This window comes from Somniosus microcephalus, chromosome 10 (assembly GCF_052327205.1).
Source record: "Somniosus microcephalus isolate GS21.2 chromosome 10, FLI_Smic_1.0, whole genome shotgun sequence".
Classification (NCBI taxonomy): Eukaryota; Metazoa; Chordata; class Chondrichthyes; order Squaliformes; family Somniosidae; genus Somniosus; species Somniosus microcephalus.
Genome location: NC_140996.1, coordinates 183,943,770 through 183,965,693, shown reverse-complemented (window position 1 = coordinate 183,965,693; position 21,924 = coordinate 183,943,770). Strand labels below are relative to the sequence as shown.

The 21,924-nt window shown below is 45.5% G+C and overlaps 1 long non-coding RNA gene across 4 annotated transcripts in view; it reads right to left on the bottom strand.

Moving 5' to 3' along the window:
• Nucleotides 1-781: 781 nt before the first annotated feature.
• Nucleotides 782-21,924, bottom strand: part of LOC147111921 (uncharacterized) — a 37,377-nt gene continuing 16,234 nt past the window's right edge. For 3 of the 4 annotated variants that reach the window (XR_015079773.1, XR_015079774.1, XR_015079772.1), the window contains exons 2-3: nucleotides 1,569-1,658; nucleotides 783-1,015 (exon numbers count right to left, since the gene is read on the bottom strand). This is a non-coding gene — a long non-coding RNA (uncharacterized LOC147111921). Of the gene's footprint in view, nucleotides 1,016-1,568; nucleotides 1,659-10,169; nucleotides 10,391-21,924 lie in introns of all 4 variants that reach the window. The other variant, XR_015079771.1, reaches the window with a different exon arrangement.

Genomic DNA, 21,924 nt, shown 5'->3' with positions numbered 1-21,924 from the left:
TACTGAGCCCTGTGGTTTGTCGTTTGGAATCTCGTTGTTTGTCCTGGGGAACCCGAAAGCTGAGCCAACCCTTACCTTGGGGCACCACTACCTCAAACCTCAGTTTGCCACCATACTTTAGAACAAGATGTTGAGGAAACTCTAAAGTTATGTGGGGAGGAAGCTTTCTCCACAACCAGCAGGTCTAAGCCCACCAGCACTGCTGCTACATGTTTCCTAAAGATTAACCCTAAAGAGTTAATAAAGTTAACAAGTAACGTAAATGAAATGTAGCTATAGTTGCAGAATGAATGTCCAGTGGTTAAGTTATATCTGTTTATTTGCTGCTCTGAGCATTTCTTTTTGGTGAAATTGTTCTACGCCAGTTGCGTGAAATGGCCTGATAGTGAATCGGAAGCCCATTTTACACTATGCCTGATTTTTCTTTTCCACTGAAGTCAATGTGTCTCCCTGGATCACTCCTCTCTGTTTCTCTGTCTTTGTGAAGGGGGAAGCTTCTGTCTGTGTCTGCTCTCTCTAGTCTTTATAACTAATTTACTTTATTTTACAGTAATATTCCATAGGACCAGCTATATATACCTTGGATAGTCAGCATTTAATGAACTAGTTCTGCCCTGCTGCCTGCTGTGTGACTATGATTGTATCCCTGCAATTTAACCTCTTTACTGTACAAAGTAACCTAGCTTTTTCCAGGGTCTTCTCACCATATGGAAATCACAGGTACAAGCCCACATCCTACTGCTCCATGGTGCACCAATTTGGAGCCCTGAGACTGTGATATCCCTAAAATAACATTTTGATGGGTGGGCAAAAAAACACCTTTATTTAGTTATGGTACAATTTATTACAGTGCATTCACTGTAAATTATCTTCTCTTCTTCAAAGATACCACGAGAGTTCCTGCAGAGCACAGGGAAATGACACGTAAAAATGGATAATCCTCCCCCACCGATCCATCAACTTGGACGTTCGGACTTCCCTCAGTTCATCCAAGCACTTCAACTCCATGCGCAGTCTGGAAGGATAGTGTTTTTTGGTATAAATTAAGTGACTAATGATTGGCTGAGAAACGGACTGCATTTATTGAACAAATAGAAGAATTTGAGCATATTTAAAGTAATGGGGTAAAGATTGATAATATTTTTCGGGCATAAAACAGGCATAAAGCATACCAACTTAGCAGGCGTTGATCCCACTGCTAAATTCGTGGGACCAATTTTTTATGCATCCTAGGCTTTGAATATGTCAATTAGGACCCCCTTTTCAAAATTCGTCAGTATGAGCGGGACAGGCGTCAAGCTTCACCGACTCCCGCGACTGCCAACGAGAGGTAAGTGCTTTAAAAAAGATTCAAAACAAAGCCCTTCCTGGGAAGCCAGAGTGAGTAGGAGTGCTCCACTCGGCTTCACTGCAGTCCCGAAGACCGTCCGTTGCCAGCCCTCGCTCAGCCCCCTCCCAATCGTCTCATCCGCTCTCCCAATTGCCTCTCCCAATCGTTCTCCCACCCCACACCGATCGCCTCCCCCCCCCCCATGATCACCTCTGCCCTCCCCTCTCCCAGAACCTACCTGTTATTGCAACAGCCCAAAATTGATGTCCACTTCACCAGTGAGCTAAAAACAGAAAATGCTGGAAATACTCAGCAGGTCATGCAGCATCTGTGGAGAGAGAAACAGAGTTAACGTTTCAGGTCGATGACCCTTCGTCAGAACTGGAAAAAGTTAGAGATGGAACAGGTTTTTAAGCAAGTGCAGGGGCAGGGAGAGGGGGGAGGGGAGGAAAGAACAAAAGGGAAGGTCTGTGATAGGATGGAAGGCAGGGGAGATTAAGAGACAAAAGGGATGATGGTGCACAGCAAAAGGAGATGGTAATGGGACAAGTTAAAAAACAAAAGATGGCTCTAGATGAAGTGTAAATGGCGATGGCAGAATGATCGACAGCTGCCATGTGAGAGAGAGAGAAAAAATGGGAAAAAAAGGGAAAAAAGTGTAGGGGCAGAGGTTATGGTCTCAAATTGTTGAACTCGATGTTGAGTCCAGAAGGCTGTAAAGTGCCTAATCGAAAGATGAGGTGAGCTGCCTGGGTGTCCGCAGCTCGCCGATCTAATTGAAATTTAGATCAGGCCTTGGGCCTAGCTACCCCAGCACAGGGATTGTTCCTTGTGCCCGGTTCATGCCAACAGGTCTGCGCTATGCAATTTCCACCCCATAATCTGCTCCTAAATTTTGTTCTGCATTTGTTTTTTTTGGCCGTTGATTCTCAATTACTTTTGAGTTCCTCTCTTTTTTTTTGTCTGTAGCTGTATTTTGAGTTTTCTATATTCTTGCAGACCCAGTGGTGCTGGGTGGCTGTGAATTGCCATGGCTAGACAAAACCGACAATATAAAATATTACTGACATCATGTGAGTTGTGCCATGAACTCTATTGGCTTGTTCTGTTTATCTGGGAAATCCTTCTTTCCTGCTTTGATTTCACTGCATGACTGTCATTTCCTTCAATAATAATGTTCCCCAAACAATAGTGTTTGTGCAGTTTCACACTTTATAGAAAGCCTGCAAGCAGAAAAGCAGAGTCCAGGGAGTCCAAAGGTTAACCAGCACAGTGTTTAAATGGAACCTTGGGTGTGTTATCAGTGGGTGTGCTGGGATAATGCTGCTCTTTCTTTTTCAGCAGAGACGTTCCTTGTTGGATTAAACTTCCGTAATCAAAGATTATGAATACTTAGCAGCAGTAAAGTTATAACCAAAGCAGTACTGTACTGTAAGCACTACACTAATAGTCACACTGCTGTGGCACATTTTTATTGTTTACAGAAACAAATTCTTTTTAAAGAAGTCATACTTTTAAAGCTGCATATCAGCTAGTTTTCCTATTCACCACTGTAAAATGTAGCACTTGTGCGCACAACACAGGGGCTCTTAATACAAGTAAAATATCCTGAAAAACTGGTTTTGCAGTGTTATTAAAGGGGAAGGATGTTTGACTGAATTGCTTCAGAACTACTCAATGGTATGAAAGCAGATAACTACATTTACTGGTGCCTTTCAGTTGTCCATGTTACTGTGCTGATTAGAGATAACTAGGGGAGCAGACATTTTACTAGAAACATCCCCTTTAAATGACATTATGAAATTCTGCTCCAACAAGACTGTAAATAGGGAACTTTGACCTGGATCCTCTTCTGAGTTACCGCCCAATTTTGGGGAAGTTAACAGAGAAGAATATTTTCTTAAAGGCTCCTGCTTTAAACCCGCCACAAGAAAAATAACACATAAATTCTCCTCCATAAAAACCACCAGTATCCTTTAAGACCCGGCACAAGCCCATTCTGCCACATTTAAATAGCGTAAAGGGGGTGTGGTTAATCTCTCTGCCCTCTTTCCCTCTATTTATGCCCCAAACAATCACCACCACCAGATCAGTGGCAGTAAGAGCTGCTGCAAGATACCCCCGAAGTGGACTCCATATTGAGAGGGTAATTTTTTTATGCGACTACTGAAGGTTGCTGTTTCTTAGCCTGCTTAGGGATTGTTTTAGAACTAGGAGGGTCAAGCCAGGACTTATAGAGTCATAGAGTTTTACAGCACAGAAAGAGGCCCTTCGGCCCATCGTGTCTGCGCCGCCCATCCATCCCTGTCCAGTCTAATCCCATTTTCCAGCATTTGGTCCATAGCCTTGTATGCAATGGCATTTCAAGTGCTCATCCAAATGCTTCTTGAATGTTGTGAGGGTTCCTGCCTCTACCACCCTTTCAGGCATTGAATTCCACATTCCAACCACCCTCTGGGTGAAAAAGTTCCTCCTCAAATCCCCTCTAAATCTCCTGCCCCTTACCCTGAATCTATGCCCCCTTGTTATTGACCCCCCCACTAAGGGGAAAAGTTCCTCTTTATCTACCCTATCTATGCCCCTCATCATTTTGTACACCTCAATCAGGTCCCCCCTCAGCCTTCTCTGCTCCAAGGAAAACAACCCCAGCCTGTCCAGCCTCTCTTCATAGCTGAGGCGCTCCATCCCAGGTAACATCCTGGTGAATCTTCTCTGCGCCCTCTCCAAAGCAATCACATCCTTCCTATAGTGAGGCGACCAGAACTGCACACAGTACTCCAGCTGTGGCCTCACCAGCATTTTGTACAGCTCCATCATAACCTCCCTGCTCTTATATTCTATGCCTCGGCTAATGAAGGCAAGTATCCCATATGCCTTTTTAACCACCTTATCTACCTGCTCCGCTGCCTTCAGTGATCTATGTACATGTACACCAAGGTCCCTCTGACCCTCTGTACTTCCTAGGGTCCTACCACTCATTGTGTATTCCCTTGCCTTATTTGTCCATCCAAAATGCATCACCTCGCACTTTTCAGGGTTAAATTCCATTTGCCACTTTTCCGCCCATCTGACCAACCCGTTTATATCGTCCTGTAGCCTGAGGCTTTCCTCCTCGCAATTTACCACCCCACCAATTTTCGTGTCATCTGCGAACTTACTGATCATACCTTTTACATTCTCATCCAAATCATTTATGTAGATCACAAACAACAAGGGACCCAGCACCGATCCCTGAGGTAGGGGGGCAAGGTATTGACTTGGATAGAGACCAGCGGGAGCAGCGTGGTGAGACCGGTATAAAAACCGGAGAGAGGCGAGGCCCGAGACCAGTCGGGGCCAGCGGGAGCAGCGTGGGGAGACCGGTATAAAAACTGGAGAGCGGCGAGGCCCGAGACCAGTCGGTAGATAGTTGGTAAATAAAGCGCCCTAGAGCATACCTGTAACTGGGGTATTGAATAAATGTTAAAAATTAATTAAAGGAGTAAGTCATGGCAGGAGAGTTCAGACCCGTGTTCTGCTCCTCCTGCTCTATGTGGGAAGTCAGGGATGCTGCCAGTGTCCCTGGCGACCATGTGTGCGGGAAATGCATCCAGCTGCAGCTACTTGTAGACCGCATTGTGGCGCTCGAGCTGCGGGTGGATGAATTTTGGAGCATGCGCGATGCTGAGAGGCTCGTGGATAGCACGTTTAGCGAGTTGTTCACGCCTCAGGGTAGGGCAGCACAGGGGGTGACCATCAGGCGGAGCAACAAAGGCAGGCAGGTAGTGCAGGGAACCCCTGCGGACATCCCCCTTTCAAACAAGTATACCGCTTTGGATACTGTTGAGGGGGATGACTCACCAGGGGAAGGCAGCAGCAGCCAACTTCCTGGCACTGGGGGTGCTCCTGCTGCCCAGGAAGGGGGGAAAAAGAGTGGGAGAGCAATAGTGGTAGGGGATTCTATAGTAAGGGGAACAGATAGGCGTTTCTGTGGCCGTAGACGTGAATCCAGGATGGTTTGTTGCCTCCCTGGTGCCAGGGTCAAGGATGTCACTGAGCGGCTGCAGGGCATTCTGGAGGGGGAGGGTGAACAGCCAGAGGTCGTGGTCCACATTGGTACCAACGACATAGGTAAAAAGAGGGATGAGGTCCTGCAGCAAGAATTTAGGGAGCTAGGTGAAGGATTAAAGAGCAGGACCTCAAAGGTTGTAATCTCTGGATTACTCCCGGTGCCACATGCTAGTAAGTATAGGAATAGGAAGATAGAACAGATGAATGCGTGGCTAAAGGGATGGTGCAGGGGAGAGGGCTTTAGTTTCCTGGATCACTGGGTCTGCTTCTGGGAAAGGTGGGACTTGTACAAGTCGGACGGTTTACACCTGAACCAGAGGGGAACCAATATCCTTGCGGGGAGGTTTGCTAACACTGCTGGGGAGAGTTTAAACTAACTTGGCAGGGGGTTGGGGTACAGAGTGGAGCTATAGTAGGGGGTGATTTACAGCCAAATACAGAGGGAAAAACAAGTCAGCTGGGAAGGCAGAGCAAATATGTGAAGGCAAAAGAGAATATGGCAGGGCTGGAAGGCATTTATTTTAATGCAAGGAGTCTTGCAAATAAGGTGGATGAACTGAAGTTGTTGTTGAACACATGGGAGTACGATATTGTTGCTATCACGGAGACATGGTTGAGGGAGGGGCAGGACTGGCAGCTCAATATTCCGGGGTATAGAATCTTCAGGCGAGACAGAGGGGGGTGTAAAAGGGGAGGGGGTGTTGCAATATTAATTAAGGAGTCAATTACTGCTGTAAGGAGGGATGATATATTAGCGGGTTCCTCTAATGAGGTCATATGGGTAGAACTTAAAAACAAAAAGGGGGCAAGCACTTTGCTGGGAGTGTACTATAGGCCCCCAAACAGTCAGGGGGAGATAGAGGAACAGATATGTAGGCAAATCTCAGAAAAGTGCGAAAATAATAGGGTAATAATAGTGGGGGATTTCAACTTCCCCAATATAAATTGGGACAGTCAGAGTGTGAAAGGCTTAGAGGGTGCAGAATTCTTAAAGTGCATCCAGGAGAGCTTTTTGAGCCAACATGTAGAAAGTCCTACAAGAGAGGGGGCGGTACTGGACCTAATTCTGGGGAATGTAGCTGGGCAAGTGGTGGAAGTGTCAGTAGGAGAGCATTTTGGCGACAGTGACCATAATTCGGTGAGATTTAAGGTGGTCATGGAAAAAGACAAAGACGGCCCGGAAATAAGGGTTCTAAATTGGGGGAAGGCCGATTTTAATATGATAAGGCAGGATCTGGCCAAAGTGGACTGGGAGCAGCTGCTTATAGGAAAATCCACATCAAAACAGTGGGAGACTTTCAGAAGGGAAATAGAGAGAGTACAACGCCAACATGTTCCTGTAAAGGTCAAGGGTGGGACCAACAAGCAAAGGGAACCTTGGATGACAAGGGATATACAAAAATGCATTAGAAATAAAAGGGGGGCTTTTGGCAGTTACAAAAGACTAAAGACGGAAGAAGCCCTAGAGGAGTATAAAAAGTGCAGGGGCATACTTAAAAAAGAAATTAGGAGGGCGAGGAGGGGCCATGAAATAACACTGGCGAGCAAAATAAAGGAAAATCCTAAGATGTTTTATAAGTATATTAAGGGCAAGAGGATAACCAGGGAAAGGGTAGGGCCCATTAGGGACCAAAGTGGCAATCTGTGTGTAGAGCCAGAGGATGTAGGCGGGGTTTTAAATGGATTTTTTGCATCTGTGTTCACTATGGAGAAAGACGATGCAGACATAGAAATCGGGCAAGGGGACTGTGACATACTTGAACATATTAGCATCGAGAGGGTGGAGGTGCTAGCGGTTTTAGCAGGCCAAAAAGTGTATAAATCCCCAGGCCCGGACGAGATGTATCCCAGGCTGCTGTGGGAGGCAAAGGAGGAGATTGCAGGGGCTCTGACACAAATTTTCAGAACCTCTCTGGCCACAGGGGATGTACCAGAGGACTGGAGAACAGCTAACGTAGTACCATTATTCAAGAAGGGTAGCAGGGATAAACCAGGGAATTACAGGCCAGTGAGTCTAACATCTGTGGTGGGGAAATTATTGGAAAAAATTCTGAGGGACAAAATTAATCTCCACTTGGAGAGGCAAGGATTAATCGGGGATAGTCAGCATGGCTTTGTCAAGGGTAAATCATGTCTGACAAATCTGATTGAATTTTTCGAGGGGGTGACTACGGGGGTGGATGAGGGAAATGCTGTGGATGTGGTTTACATGGACTTCAGTAAAGCTTTTGACAAAGTCCCGCATAGGAGACTGGTCAAGAAGGTAAGAGCCCATGGGATCCAGGGTGCCTTGGCGCGTTGGATCCTAAACTGGCTGAGTGGCAGGAGGCAGAGGGTGATGGTCGAAGGTTGCTTTTGTGACTGGAAGCCTGTGTCCTATGTTAATAAAGGAAGGAATCACTGTAATACAGAGAAATGATGATATTGGGTCAAAGGATCAGGATAGTGAAACAGTTTGGGTGGAGATAAGGAATAATAAGGGGAAAAAAACACTAGTGGACGTAGTCTATAGGCATCCGAACAGTTGCAACTCTGTTGGACGGAGTATTAATCAGGAAATAGTTGAGGCTTGTAATGAGGGAACAGCTATAATTATGGGGGATTTTAACTATCATATTAACTGGACAAATCAAATTGGGCAGGGCAGCCTTGAGGATGAGTTCATTGAGTGTATTAGGGATGGGTTTCTTGAGCAGTATGTAACTGAACCGACAAAGAAATGGCAGACCAACTAAATACATATTTTGGTTCTGTCTTCACAAAGGAGGACACAAATAACCTCCCAGAAATACCGGGGAACATAGGGTCTGATGAAAGGGTGGAACTGAAAGAAATCAGTATTTGTAGGGAAATGGTGTTAGGAAAATTGATGGGACTGAAGGCCGATAAATCCCCAGGGCCTGATAATCTACATCCCAGGGTACTTAAGGAAGTGGCCCTAGAAATAGTCGATGCATTGCTGGTCATCTTCCAGAACTCAATAGACTCTGGAACAGTACCCATGGATTGGAGGGTAGCTTATGTTACCCCACTATTCAAAAAAGGTGACAGAGAAAATGCGGGGAATTATAGACCGCTAAGCCTGACATCGGTAGTGGGGAAAATGCTAGAGTCCATTATAAAAGATGTAATAGCAGTGCACTTGGAAAGCAGTGACAGGATCGGACAAAGTCAACATGGATTTACAAAAGGTAAATCATGCTTGACTAATCTACTGGAATTTTTTGAGGATGTAACTGGTAAAATAGATAAGGGAGAACCAGTGGATGTGGTGTGCTGCTACTCTTACCCAGCTCTGCTCAAGGTTCTGCCTTCCACTACACGCATACATTCCTCAATGGGAATACCTTTATTTTGAAGAGGAGCAGGCTAAAGACATGGAAGAGGTTAGGTTAGAGGCTCTTAAGAGTATCAATTCCCTACATGTAGACACTCATTCACCAGGGTCTATAAATCAAGAGATCTTATTTTGGCAGCTGCACAGCACGAATAGGGTGTACAAGAAGGAGGAGTAAGTGGAAGAGGAGAGCCAGTAGCCATAGCAAGAATAGAGCAACAGATAGCCAGAACCTTCAATAAATAAAGGTTGACTCACCAAATAAAGTGACTTCACACCTGCCTGTTCTCCCATTCCGCAGCCACTGCACCCCCACCACCCCCCGACCCTCATCACGCTGGGCCCATGTCTGAAATTCCCTCGTGAAGATATTCGAAGAGGCATTAAAGAAATGGGTCCATTGTCACTCTTAGAAGAGCAACAGCTGTGCTCAATGCTTACAGCCCACTGGGTACTGGGGCCACAGTCTATGGTCATTAATATCATAGACTGAATAGTCCCCATCAGGTCTTGGAAGCTTTGTGAAAGTGTCCTGTTTAAAGCATCCATTGCAGCACTGTCACCTTTCAGTCTTTGGGAAGTTCTACAGTTCATGAGAAATTTCCTGTTGCAGTCACGGGTAATTGACTCCTCCCACTTATCCATCATCTCAACCATATGCATGGAAACCATTTCCATTTCCTTCGGAATCATTGCTCATTTGAAAACTGGGTCCCTGAGATCTGGATCCCTAGACTCCACAGAAGGGCATGATTGTTTCTCCCCCCTCTCTGGAGAAATTTCTCTTAGTTTCTCTCTCTCTTGCTTTTCCACTTCTAGACCCTCATTTTCACTAGTGTTCAGTGACTCATCCAGTGACAACTCTTCTAACTGTACAACTAATTCCTGGTGAATGGTGTCTCTATGTTCATCCTTGCACAGTAAGATGTCAAGACAGTGTTGGTGGTGACGTGGCAGCTGCTGTGGATCTGGAAATGCCTGAGCAGTTAGTAAAATGGATGGCTTTTTCCTTCAAGGCCTGCCTCCCTTATGATGTGAAAGACAGAAGATCTTGTTTAACTGTGCACACAGTGGCATTTGCCCTTGAAGAAATAGAGGGTGAGTGTAAGGGCATTGCAATACTTTGAGAGAGCAGATGAAGCTGAAACTATGTATTATGAGCCTTAGCCAGCTTTTACCAAACTTCTTTTGCCAGCTCACCTCCAACCTTACCCTCTCCTACAGTCTTTCCTGTATATCTGCCTATTAAAGCTAATGCCACCTCTTCCTGCCGACTCAGGGTTTTCAGTGACGGTTGACCTCCCCTGGTTGGACTTCTGTGGGAATGGTTGTACACCATTTTTCCCTTTTGAGGGAGAGAAGACCAAGTTACTGGCCAATGAGTGTCGTGGAGACTTACCTCCATATGAAATCATGCACACCATGATGATGAGAAATGAAGGTTCTATGTACCTTTAAGTGAAGTGTTCTTCAAGACTAACAAAAGCCTTTGTGGCAGGCAAAGTGAGTTGAGAGATTGAGTTTGAGTAAAAAAAGGTGCCACAAGCCTGCCAATGAGGAAGAATCCAAACTATTGTCTTCAGCCTACTGTTCATAGTCGTAATGTGACTGGAGTAAGCATACAGGCCTTCTCTTAAAGATATCTGTTCCGAGGCTCACTCTAATAAGTGGTTCTGAAGTATAAAACACAAACAAGAAATAACTGAATGACACCTGGAGTGGTGAAGTTATCACCCTTTCTAACGCAATAGACTATGTACAATTCAGTTGAAACATAGAAGATAGGAGCAGGAGTAGGCCATTCGGCCCCTCGAGCCTGCTCCGCCATTCGATGAGATCATGGCTGATCATCCAAACTCAGTACCCTGTCCCTGCCTTCTCCCCATATCCCTTGATCCCTTTAGCCTTAAGAAATATATCTAACTCCTTCTTGAATATATTTAATGAATTGGCCTCAACTGCCTTCTTGAGTACGTTTCCTCTTTGAAAATACACTTGGAAGTGCTGCTTACACATTGTCCATGAAACATTTCATTGGTGTACTACCTCTATAGGATATGAGGAAAGGGCAGGGAAATGGCATTAAAGTAAAAAGCTCCATATAAGATTTTAGGACTGATATAGCACCAATGAGCCAGCTCACATTATCAATTACTCCTTTTCCTCAGGCCTCATCCTGCTCCATTTCAAAACTGCCATCACACTTCTCCTAAAAAAAATCCATCTCAAGCCAGCAACATCTCCAACAGCCACCCCATCTCCAACTTCCTTTTCTTCTCTACGATCCTCAAATGTGTTGTGGCCTCTCAGCTCCATTGCCCAGCTCCATGGGACAACTTCTACCTGTATGAGTGAAACCAGCACATCTCCAGCAATGACTTTCTTTCAACCCACATAGCATTCATTCCAGAGTGCCCCAAGGATTTGTTCTGGGCCTCCTCTTCCTTATCTACACACTGCCTCTTTGTGATGTCATTCACAGGCATAGCATCAGTTCCATATGTACACTGACGACACCATCTCTACCTCTCCATCACCACCCTCTACCTGTGAGCACATCTGTCATGGGTGAAGTGTCATGGATGAGTCAAAACTTACCTCAATTGAACATCAGGAAGTCTGAAACCATTGATTTTGGGCTATGCTATAAACTGATCCTTTGCTATCGATACCATCCCGTTCCCTGGCCACTCACTCAGGTTGAACCAGACCATGTAAAACCATTGTGTCCTGTTTGACCCAGAGCTGAGCTTCAGCGCCACTTCCTATTTATTACCAAGAGCACCTTTTTTCCCCTCGGCATCATTGTCCACCTCCATCCTACTTCAGCCTCTATGCCACTGAAACTCTTACCCACGCTTTTGTCACCTGTAGGCATGATTTCTCCAGTGTCCTCCTTGCTGACCTCCCATCTTCCATCCACCACAAACTCCAAGTTGTCAAAAACTCAGTTGCCCATAAACTGTCCTGCATTAAGTCCTGCTCGCCCAGTCCTCCTGTCCTCTGGAGTGAATGGTGCTTGGGTTGGAAGAAAGCTATTGCTGGAGATGTGTTGACTCCCTATCCCACAAGGCATTCAATTTTAAATATTCATCTTCAAATCCCTCCTTGGCCTCACCCTATCTTATCTCTGCAACCTCATCCAGCCTTATATTGCCTTCTACACCCTGTGCAGAGATGCTGCCTGACCTGCTGAGTATTTTCAGCATTTTCTGTTTTTAAGCGCACTGTACTGTTGGCTACCCTATTGTGCAGTCCCCCCTATTCTTGTCACTGGGTGTCTCTATAATACTATTTATTGTATTGATTTGGCAACGCACACCAAACACAAAATACTGTACAATTGTTTTTCAATTATATTAAAATGTTCATAAAATTATATCAGATTATATATGACCTAGAGAGTGTTGTGTATGTAACCTGTTCCACCTTAAGAGAGCTTAAGCCTGTTCCACCTTAAGAGATGTACTACTTTCTCAGGCTGCCGTAGACGTAATACCGGGGGTGAACACACCGGTATATAAGCACTGTGCAGTAATCTTGTATTCAGTATAGTCCCTACCTCCAACCAGTAAAGACCTGTTTTTATTGTTACTCATTAGTCTGTGTTTTAATTAACTAAATAATTCACAGACTTAACACTGGCGACGAGTCAGGTTCTTACCCTGCGGCAGTTATTCCACGGCGGTTGAAGAGAGGTTTCAAACCTCACCACTCACCACCCCACAGGAAGCGACAGGCATTAGGACCCTGAAGCCTCCATCAGCTTGTGAACCGGAGTAGAAGACAGGACTGGGGAAGAGAGAGGTACAGGGCGATAGCGAGCGGCAGATAAGGGCCGGGCCGCTTTCAAGTGCGAGGCGCAGCCGGGCCATCGATCGCATCCGCTGATAAGGGCCGCACTCGGGGGCTGAAGGGAGACGGCGTCGGGGGACGGGTGAAGACCGCCAAGCGCGGGAAAACCGCCATTTTGTGGGCGGAGGACGACGGCAAGAGCGGGAAGCCGCCATCTTTGATAACAAGTAAAGAAAATAAAATCTGAGAAATTGCAAATCTACAATGCCTAAACACGGGAATATTAGCACCTTTGATAGTGACCTCGAAGATTGGGCCATATATGTTGAAAGAGTAAAAAATTATTGTAAGGCCAATAAAATTCGTGACCAAGATAAAGCTCTAACATTATTAAATTTAATGGGTGCGAAGACATACGGGCAATTGAAACACCTGTTATCACCAGATGAACCGGCGGATAAGACGTTCGATGAGATTGTTACTGTCCTGAAAGATCATCTAAACCCCACGCCGCTGATGCTAGCGGAACGATTTAAATTTTACGACAGAAGGCAGCTACAGCATGAAAGCAATGCTGAATATTTGCTGGAATTGCGTAAATTAGCGAAATATTGCCAGTTTGGAACGGGACTGACAGAGGCACTTCGAGACAAATTTGTGTGTGGTTTATTTAAACAGGATACACAAAAGCGACTGCTCGAGGAGAATGAGCTGATGCTTGAGAAGGCGGTCACTATGGCAGCAGCACACGAAGCCGCAGCGAGAGGCACGGCAGTAATGCAGCTACGGTCACCGGAGCTCAGTGCACACAAATTGGGTGTGAGTTCTGGCAAATGTTATCGTTGTGGAAAGACAACGCATGATCAGAACCAGTGTTGGTTTAAAAACCAAGAATGTAGAACTTGTGGTAGGCTTGGACATATAGCTAGAGTATGCAGGTCAGCGAAGAAGACCAGCAACAAGAAGTCACCGCAAGGGAAATACGCAAAGGTACACAAGGTGGCCGAACAGGAGTCCGATTCAGATGCAAGCAGTATTGAACTGGCTAGCTTAAGGGTACTCAACGTTGGTAAGGGTGCAGACCTCCAGACAATTTGGGTTACTCTTCAGATAGAAGGAGTCCAAGTAAAAATGGAATTGGACACTGGATCGGCATTGTCGGTCATGAATAAGAAAGATTACAGAAGGTTATTCCAACATATTCCCCTACAGGATACGGAGATTATATTGACAACCTACACGGGGCAGAGAGTGTACCCCATCGGGACAATAAAGGTTGCAGTGGCCAACAAGGGCGAAGGAAGTCAAATAATGGACTTATATGTGCTACCGGAGGGAGGTCCACCACTACTAGGCCGGGAGTGGTTTAGAAACATAAATATGGACTGGCATTCGCTAAAAGCCATAAAGAGTGAGAACTCGGTGCAGATAATCAGCCCAGACTCTAGAACTGATGATGGTAAGACCAACCCATGTGCAAAAGACAAAGTTTCAGCACAGAATTCCACTGAGCAACAACAACATAGTTTAACAGAGAATTCTGAGTCTGTCAAGTCTACTGATATGCACATTTTTGAGGGACACTGGGCTCGAACTCAACTCCATTTCAAACTACAACAGCAATTAGAACAAATGATTCGCCGTTTTGAGCAAGAGATGAATGAAATTAAAAAGTTCTTTGTTACAGAGTGGGAGAATCTGGAAAGTCAACAGAAGCAACTGATGGAGAAAATGGAGCAGGAGCACACCAACCATCTGCACGAGGAGGCCGAACGAATCAAAGCTGATTCAGGTTCTGAAGGTGCGTGCCATAATCTGGTGTCAGAAGAGTTAACGGTCAGCCAACTCCTTCATATGCTGAGGGACAAGACTCTGAAATGGGAAAAACTTGAACACGAGCTGCGATCTTCAAAGGAAAAGGGTTCGGAGCTCTCAAAAGTCATTGGGATGGCTGATGTGACGACACAGACTGAAACGACTGCAACAGAGCAGCCATTGGATGCCAAAAGTACGCTGACTCACGTCAATGTAGAACAACAGACCGCTGAAACAGCTGCTCCGGTAGAGGGATTGCATAGTCCGATCAATCAATCTCCAAAGGAAGTTGAAGTATTAAAATCACAAATGAGGTCACTAGTAAACAACTTGCTGAAAGCCCAGAAAAAGCTGGATGCAGAGGTACACATGAAGAAGTCTCTTCAGGAAAGATGTCTGGATTTGGAACAAGAGCTGGCTAACGTCCAGCTGGGTATGGAGGAAATAGACGACCCTCTCACTGGTCTAGCTCAGGACGACACCGAATATTACCATGACCTGGTGGACGACACCGAATATTACGATGTCCTGTCCTGCCCAGCTTGTAACTTCGACTCCCAAAGTGCAGAAATCATGGAGGAGCACCAAAAGTCTACGGAACATCGGGAGAAGCTGGCTCTACGACGGAAACAGGAGGAAGAGAAGGAGGAACTGCGCATGCAGCTGGCAGCTGTGGCAGCTGACAATGGAGCCCAGAGAGTCTCCAAGAAGCAGAAAAGGAAAAGTAAAAACAGAAGATGACCCATCTGAACCATTATCACCTCTACCAGATCACACACGTGGTCCCTCCGAACGGAGCCAAATCAGTTCAGAAGTTCAAGCTGTTAAATCCATGAAAGGACTATTGAATGAGTAACGTGAACCGACTACACCACAGAGATTGAATCTGTGAACTGTTTTCCGCAGAGACTGAATCTGTGATATGTTACGTTAAACATGAAGTTATATATGTATATATGTTATTACGTTATGTTAAATGGGGGGGATGACTATAAAGCTAAGAAGGGAGGAGTGTTGTGTATGTAACCTGTTCCACCTTAAGAGAGCTTAAGCCTGTTCCACCTTAAGAGATGTACTACTTTCTCAGGCTGCTGTAGACGTAATACCGGGGGTGAACACACCGGTATATAAGCACTGTGCAGTAATCTTGTATTCAGTATAGTCCCTACCTCCAACCAGTAAAGACCTGTTTTTATTGTTACTCATTAGTCTGTGTTTTAATTAACTAAATAATTCACAGACTTAACAGAGAGCATGATCAACAATGTAAGATATCAAGCTATTTATAAGTGAGAATTGAGGCAAAATTTATCAAGTGCTAACAGTTATAACGAGCAAGTCAGTGAATATAGGGGAGGTCCCACTGGATTGGAAACAAACCAACGTGCTAGGTATTTTCAAGAAAGAAGATAAAAATGTTGAAATTAATATCCCCAGATTTCCAGAAAGTCTTCGGTGAAGTTCCACATGAAAGGCTGCCACACAAATTGAAGGCACTGGATTTCCTAGGTACACTTTACTGGTGGTTTAGGAATTAGCTGAGGATGCTGGGGCACTAATTAGGGGAGTGATGTCAGACCAGGAAGACATACCTTGTGGAGTGCCCCAGCGATTGGTGTTGTGGCCTCTACTGTTTCTGACCCAACAAAATAATTTGGAACCAGCAATGCTGAGTAAGATAGCCAAATTTGTAGGTGATACTAACTTAGTGAGGTAGTTGGAATCAGACAAAGCAGCTAAGGAATTACAGACAGACCTAGACAATATTTGTAAGAGGGTGAACTATGCCAGACAGAACTAAATACACATAAATTCAAGGTCTTACACATTGGAAGAAAAAATGGGGTCTCTACCTAATGAATTGTACCAAACCAGTGAGGGGGAAAAAATCAGCATTCTGGAGTAATAATAGACTCAATACTGACTTATGTCCAGGTGTCTAGTCATTGCAGAAGAGCAATCAACAAAGCAAAGAGAATGCTGAGCTATACTGTTAAATTAGTAAAGTACATATCTGACATTGGCATACTGAAACTGTACAATGCTCTGGTCAGACTGCAAAATGAACACTGTGTTCAGTATTGGTCATCAAGGCACAAGGAAAAGATGCAAACACTGAAAGTGATGCTGAGAAGGACCATCAGGCCGATCCCTAGGGGGTAATTTTAACCCCCGAAAACGGGTGGATTGAAGTCGGGTGTGTGGTGTATGTGCCTTTAAGAGCAATTATGGTGTATGTGCCTTTAAGAGCCCCAGGTGTGCATAATGCCGGTAATTGCCACTTGGGCTATATAAGCCTGTGTATTGTGTATATCCTTTAGAAACCCCCCCCCAGACTTGCTTAGTAAATACCTATGAACCAACTCCTGTCTTCAGTGTCTTTATCTACACACGGACACTACAGTGGCGACGAAGTGGAAACGGACTTACCTGCAATTCGGCAGCACCTCAAGGACATCGATTCCTCCAGCGTCCAGAAGACTCAAGGAAGAGAAACTGTGGTTTCACCAGCTGGCCAAGCTGGTGACAGGTACTGCGCTAATCCTTCCTGGGCGTCAGGCTGGAGCTCCAGCGGCGGGCTCTACAGCTGAGACAGGCAGCGAAATCGGAGGCAAGCAATAACGGACTGGGAGGGTGCACTCGAGAGACGGCCGGCGCGGCAAGCAGGTCAGCGTTTAGACCTCCGTCGGGAACGAGTCTCCAACAGTGAATAAACGGAAACCACAGTAAAACAGCGTTGTTATCGGTAGCAGCGGCGGGAAAGCGCGGGAAGCGCCATATCGTTGCTACAGAGAGAAAAAAAAAAGCGCGGGAAGCGCCATATCTTTTCTGAAATGCCTAAATCTGGTAATATTGAGGCTTTTGATGGCGAAATAGAAGATTGGACCACATACGTGGAAAGAGTAGAGGTTTATTGCACTGCAAATGGAATAACAGATAAAAAAAAGCTTCAGTACTTCTGAACTTAATGGGCGCGAAGACATACGGGCTGTTACGAAATTTAATCACTCCAGCCAAACCAAAGGACAAGACTTTTAAAGAAATTGTTGATACCCTGCAGGAGCATTTAAACCCAACACCGCTGCTGATAGCGGAACGATTCAAGTTCTTCAAGAGAATTCAACACAAGAATGAAAGTAACGCTGATTACCTAAATGAATTAAGAAAGCTATCAAAGTACTGCCAATTCGGAGCAGGACTATCGGATTATCTTCGAGACAAATTTGTTTGCGGTCTCTTAAGTGAAGGAACACAAAAAAGACTGCTTTCTGAAAAAGATTTAACATTGGACAAAGCTTTCAGTATGGCTGTATCATACGAAGCAGCAGCAAAAGGAGCTGCAGAGATACAACAAGAGACACAGGACTTCGGCACCCATAAAATGACACAGGAGTTCGGAAGATGTTATCGCTGCGGCAGATCCACCCATAACCAGAGGGACTGCTGGTTCAAGGGCAAAGCATGCAGGCAATGTGGTAAGATTGGACACATTGCACGGGTATGCCAATCTGGACAAAATAAATCCACTGACAGAAAACAAAAAATCAATAAAGAAAAGTACAGGAAGGTACAAATGATGACGGACAATAGCTCCGAAGACCAGAATAGCGATAGCGACTCCGGAAACAAGAGACTAAGCTGTCTCAAATTACATAATGTACTTGCCAAAGAGGATTACCAAACCATTTGGGTTACCCTCACAATAGCAGGGTCCCCAGTTAAAATGGAGCTAGATACAGGATCAGCTCTAACCGTAATAAATCGACGAGATTACGAGAGGCTATTTTCGCATATACCTCTAAAAGACACATCCATTATCTTAAAAACATATACGGGGCAGAAAGTCTACCCCAAAGGAAAAATAAGGGTGCCTGTGGTATACAACGGCAAAGAAATACAAAAGTTGTATTTATACATTCTACAAGATGGTGGTCCACCGTTGTTGGGACGTGAATGGATAAGGAAGATACGTTTAGACTGGCACTCCATTCAGGCACTGACGGTGACCAGTAAGAAAAAAAACAATGGTGACATCATACCTGAACGATTAAAAGACATCTTGGCCAACGCCAAAGAAGTGTTTCAAGAGAAACTAGGAACCTTGAAAGGCATCACCGTCTCAATAAAAGTGGAAGATACAGCAATTCCAAAATTTTTTAAGGCAAGACCGGTGCCATACGCAATACGTCCGGCAGCCGAGGCAGAGCTGAAGAATTTGGAAAAGGCAGGCGTATTATCCAAAATAGATTGGAGCGAATGGGCAACACCCATCGTTCCAGTCATGAAAAAAACATTGAAAAATAACTCTGAGGAACAGAAAAAAATTCACATCTGTGGGGACTTTAAGGTGACTGTAAACCCGGTCCTTCACACGGTACAGTATCCTCTTCCGAGGATAGAAGATATTTTCGCCTCACTATCCGGAGGGAAACGTTTCACAAAAATTGACTTGGCACAAGCATATCTACAGATGGAGGTTGAGGAGACCTCTAAAAAGTATCTCACAATAAACACACACAAAGGCCTGTACCAGTACAATCGACTGGTTTTTGGAATAGCATCAGCTCCAGCTATCTGGCAAAGAGCTATGGAGCAAGTCCTGCAAGGGATTACAGGGACTCAATGCTACCTAGACGACATCCTTATAACAGGAGAAAACGACAACGAGCACCTTGCCAATTTGGAGCAGGTGCTCACTAGGCTGAAAGAACGGGGCCTACGAGCAAATCGCCCCAAGTGCGAATTTTTCCAAAATCAGATATCATATTGTGGCCACATAATTAATAAGGAAGGATTGCATAAGTCACCTGAAAAAATTGAAGCAGTTATAAAAGCCCCAGCACCTGAAAATGTTTCACAATTAAGGTCATTCCTGGGATTAATAAATTACTATCATAAATTTTTACCGAACTTATCAACTATTCTACACCCTCTTAATGATCTTCTACAGACAGGAGTGATTTGGAAATGGAACGAAGACTGTAAACGTGCCTTCCATAAATGTAAAGACTTAATCACATCCGAGAAAATTTTGGCTCATTACAACCCATCACTACCAATCAGACTGGCGTGTGATGCATCCCCTTACGGCATAGGAGCGGTATTGTCCCATAGATTCCCTGATGGCTCGGAACGGCCGATAGCTTTTGCGTCACGCTCATTGAACTCAGCTGAGCGTAACTATGCCCAGATAGACAGGGAAGCACTCAGCCTGGTATGGGGAGTGAAGAAATTCAACCATTACCTACACGGACAAAAATTTACCTTGCTGACTGACCATCAACCCCTCATCTCCATATTCAACCCTAAAAAAGGTGTCCCCATTATGACGGCACAAAGACTACAGAGGTGGTCCCTTTTTCTAGGGGCACACCAATACAACATTGAATACAAAGGGTCAAAACAGCATGGGAATACTGACGGTTTATCACGCCTACCGTTGCCAACGATAGAAGAGGCACCTACAGTAGACCCAGTAGAGATATTCCACTCTACCATAGTGGAATGTCTACCGGTGACAAATTCTGCCATTGAAAGGGAGACAGGAAATGACCCTACTCTCTCACGGGTCTACGATTTAACAGTTAAGGGATGGCCAGCACATGGCGAACCACTGTTGCCAGCATTCTCGCAAAGAAGAGAACAGCTATCAGTGTGCCGAGGAACCTTGATGTGTGGATCCAGAGTGGTGATTCCACCCAAACTCCAGGATAAAGTGCTAAAGGAGCTTCACGAGGGGCATCTGGGTGGAGTGAAAATGAAGAACCTAGCTAGGGCGTTTGTATGGTGGCCAGGTATCGATGGAGACATCGAAGACATGACCAAGAGCTGCCTAGGATGCCAGAAGGTCCAAAATGCTCCGCCACAGGCCCCTCTACATCCATGGGAGTGGCCCTCATCTCCCTGGCAAAGGGTGCACATCGACTTTGCTGGTCCATTTATGGACTCAATGTTCTTAATCGCAGTTGATGCACACTCCAAGTGGCCGGAGGTAATAAAGATGTCCTCCACCACCACGGAAAAAACCATCACTGTATTAAGGACCATATTTGCCAGGAATGGGCTGCCGGAGCAGATATGTTCTGATAATGGACCGCAATTTGTGTCCGAAGAATTCAGAAAGTTCTTAAAGAACAATGGGGTAAAGCACTACACGTTCGCCCCATACCATCCCGCCACCAATAGATTGGCTGAAAGGTTTGTCCAGACCTTCAAGAAGGCCATCAAGGCCATGGGTAATGAAGACATAAAACTTCAGCACAAGGTGGATAACTTCTTATTTGCATATAGGAATGCAACGCATATGGTTACTAACCAAACTCCCGCCATGATGTTCTACAATAGAAACCTAAGATGCCGGCTGGATTTGGTCAAGCCCAACATCCGAAGGGACGTGGAGAACCGGCAGTTTCAGGGCATGAATGAAAGGCCAACTAGGGCCTTCCAGATAGGCCAACCGGTTTTGGCCCGGGACTACCGTACCGAGAAATGGCAGCCTGGAACTATCTGCACATGATTAGGACCACTGATGTATACCGTGGACATCGGAGACAGCATAATAAGGCGCCATGCTGACCAAATCATCAAGTCATCCGAAAAGGGACAACCTACGCCACCACTCTATACATCTAACGATGAAGTAGAGATACCCATATCTACCTCCGATCCGGTGATACTGGAGCCCGATGAACCCGACACTGGCCTTCAAGCCGAATCAGCCTTGCCAGAAGAACCTACTACACCACCAGAAACTACTACACCCCCGAGGCGTTATCCGGACCGAGTCAGGAAGCCTCCTGAGAGACTAACTTATAATTAATTAATACAGCAATGTATATTATTTTGCATATAACATGTAATTAATAATTACTTAAAATATGATGTACTAGTTAGCTAGAAGGGGAGGAATTGTGGTGTATGTGCCTTTAAGAGCAATTATGGTGTATGTGCCTTTAAGAGCCCCAGGTGTGTGTAATGCCGGTAATTGCCACTTGGGCTATATAAGCCTGTGTATTGTGTATATCCTTTAGAAACCCCCCCCAGACTTGCTTAGTAAATACCTATGAACCAACTCCTGTCTTCAGTGTCTTTATCTACACACGGACACTACAGGGTGAGATGTAAAAATGTTTTAAGTCTCAAACCTGACCCCAACCCGCTCATTTCCAGGTTTAACGGAGGCGGGACAGGGGGCGGGTGACCAACCCGCTTCCAGGAGGCAGGTTGGCCATTCTATATTATACTGAGGCTGCGTGTCTCAGATTTACCTGTCTTCCAGGTTTAACCCTGGCTGGCCGGATTTGCCAGGCATCAGGAAACCCGGCAGCTGAAGGGAGGCAAGGACAGCTTTGGGGAGAAGGCAAGTGCCTTTACAGCTTGTGGTCCAGGAGGAGCAGGAGTGCTTTCCCCAGGCCCCACAAGCTTACCTTCTTCCCTGCCATTGGACCCCATCATACCCCGCCATCACTCCCCCCCCCGCGATCGTGGATCGGCCCCCCCCGCCCCAGGATCAGACCATCCCCCGGGATCGGGGATCGGACCCCCCTGGGATCGGGGATTGGGCCCCTCTGGGATCAGGCCATTCCCCAGGATCTGG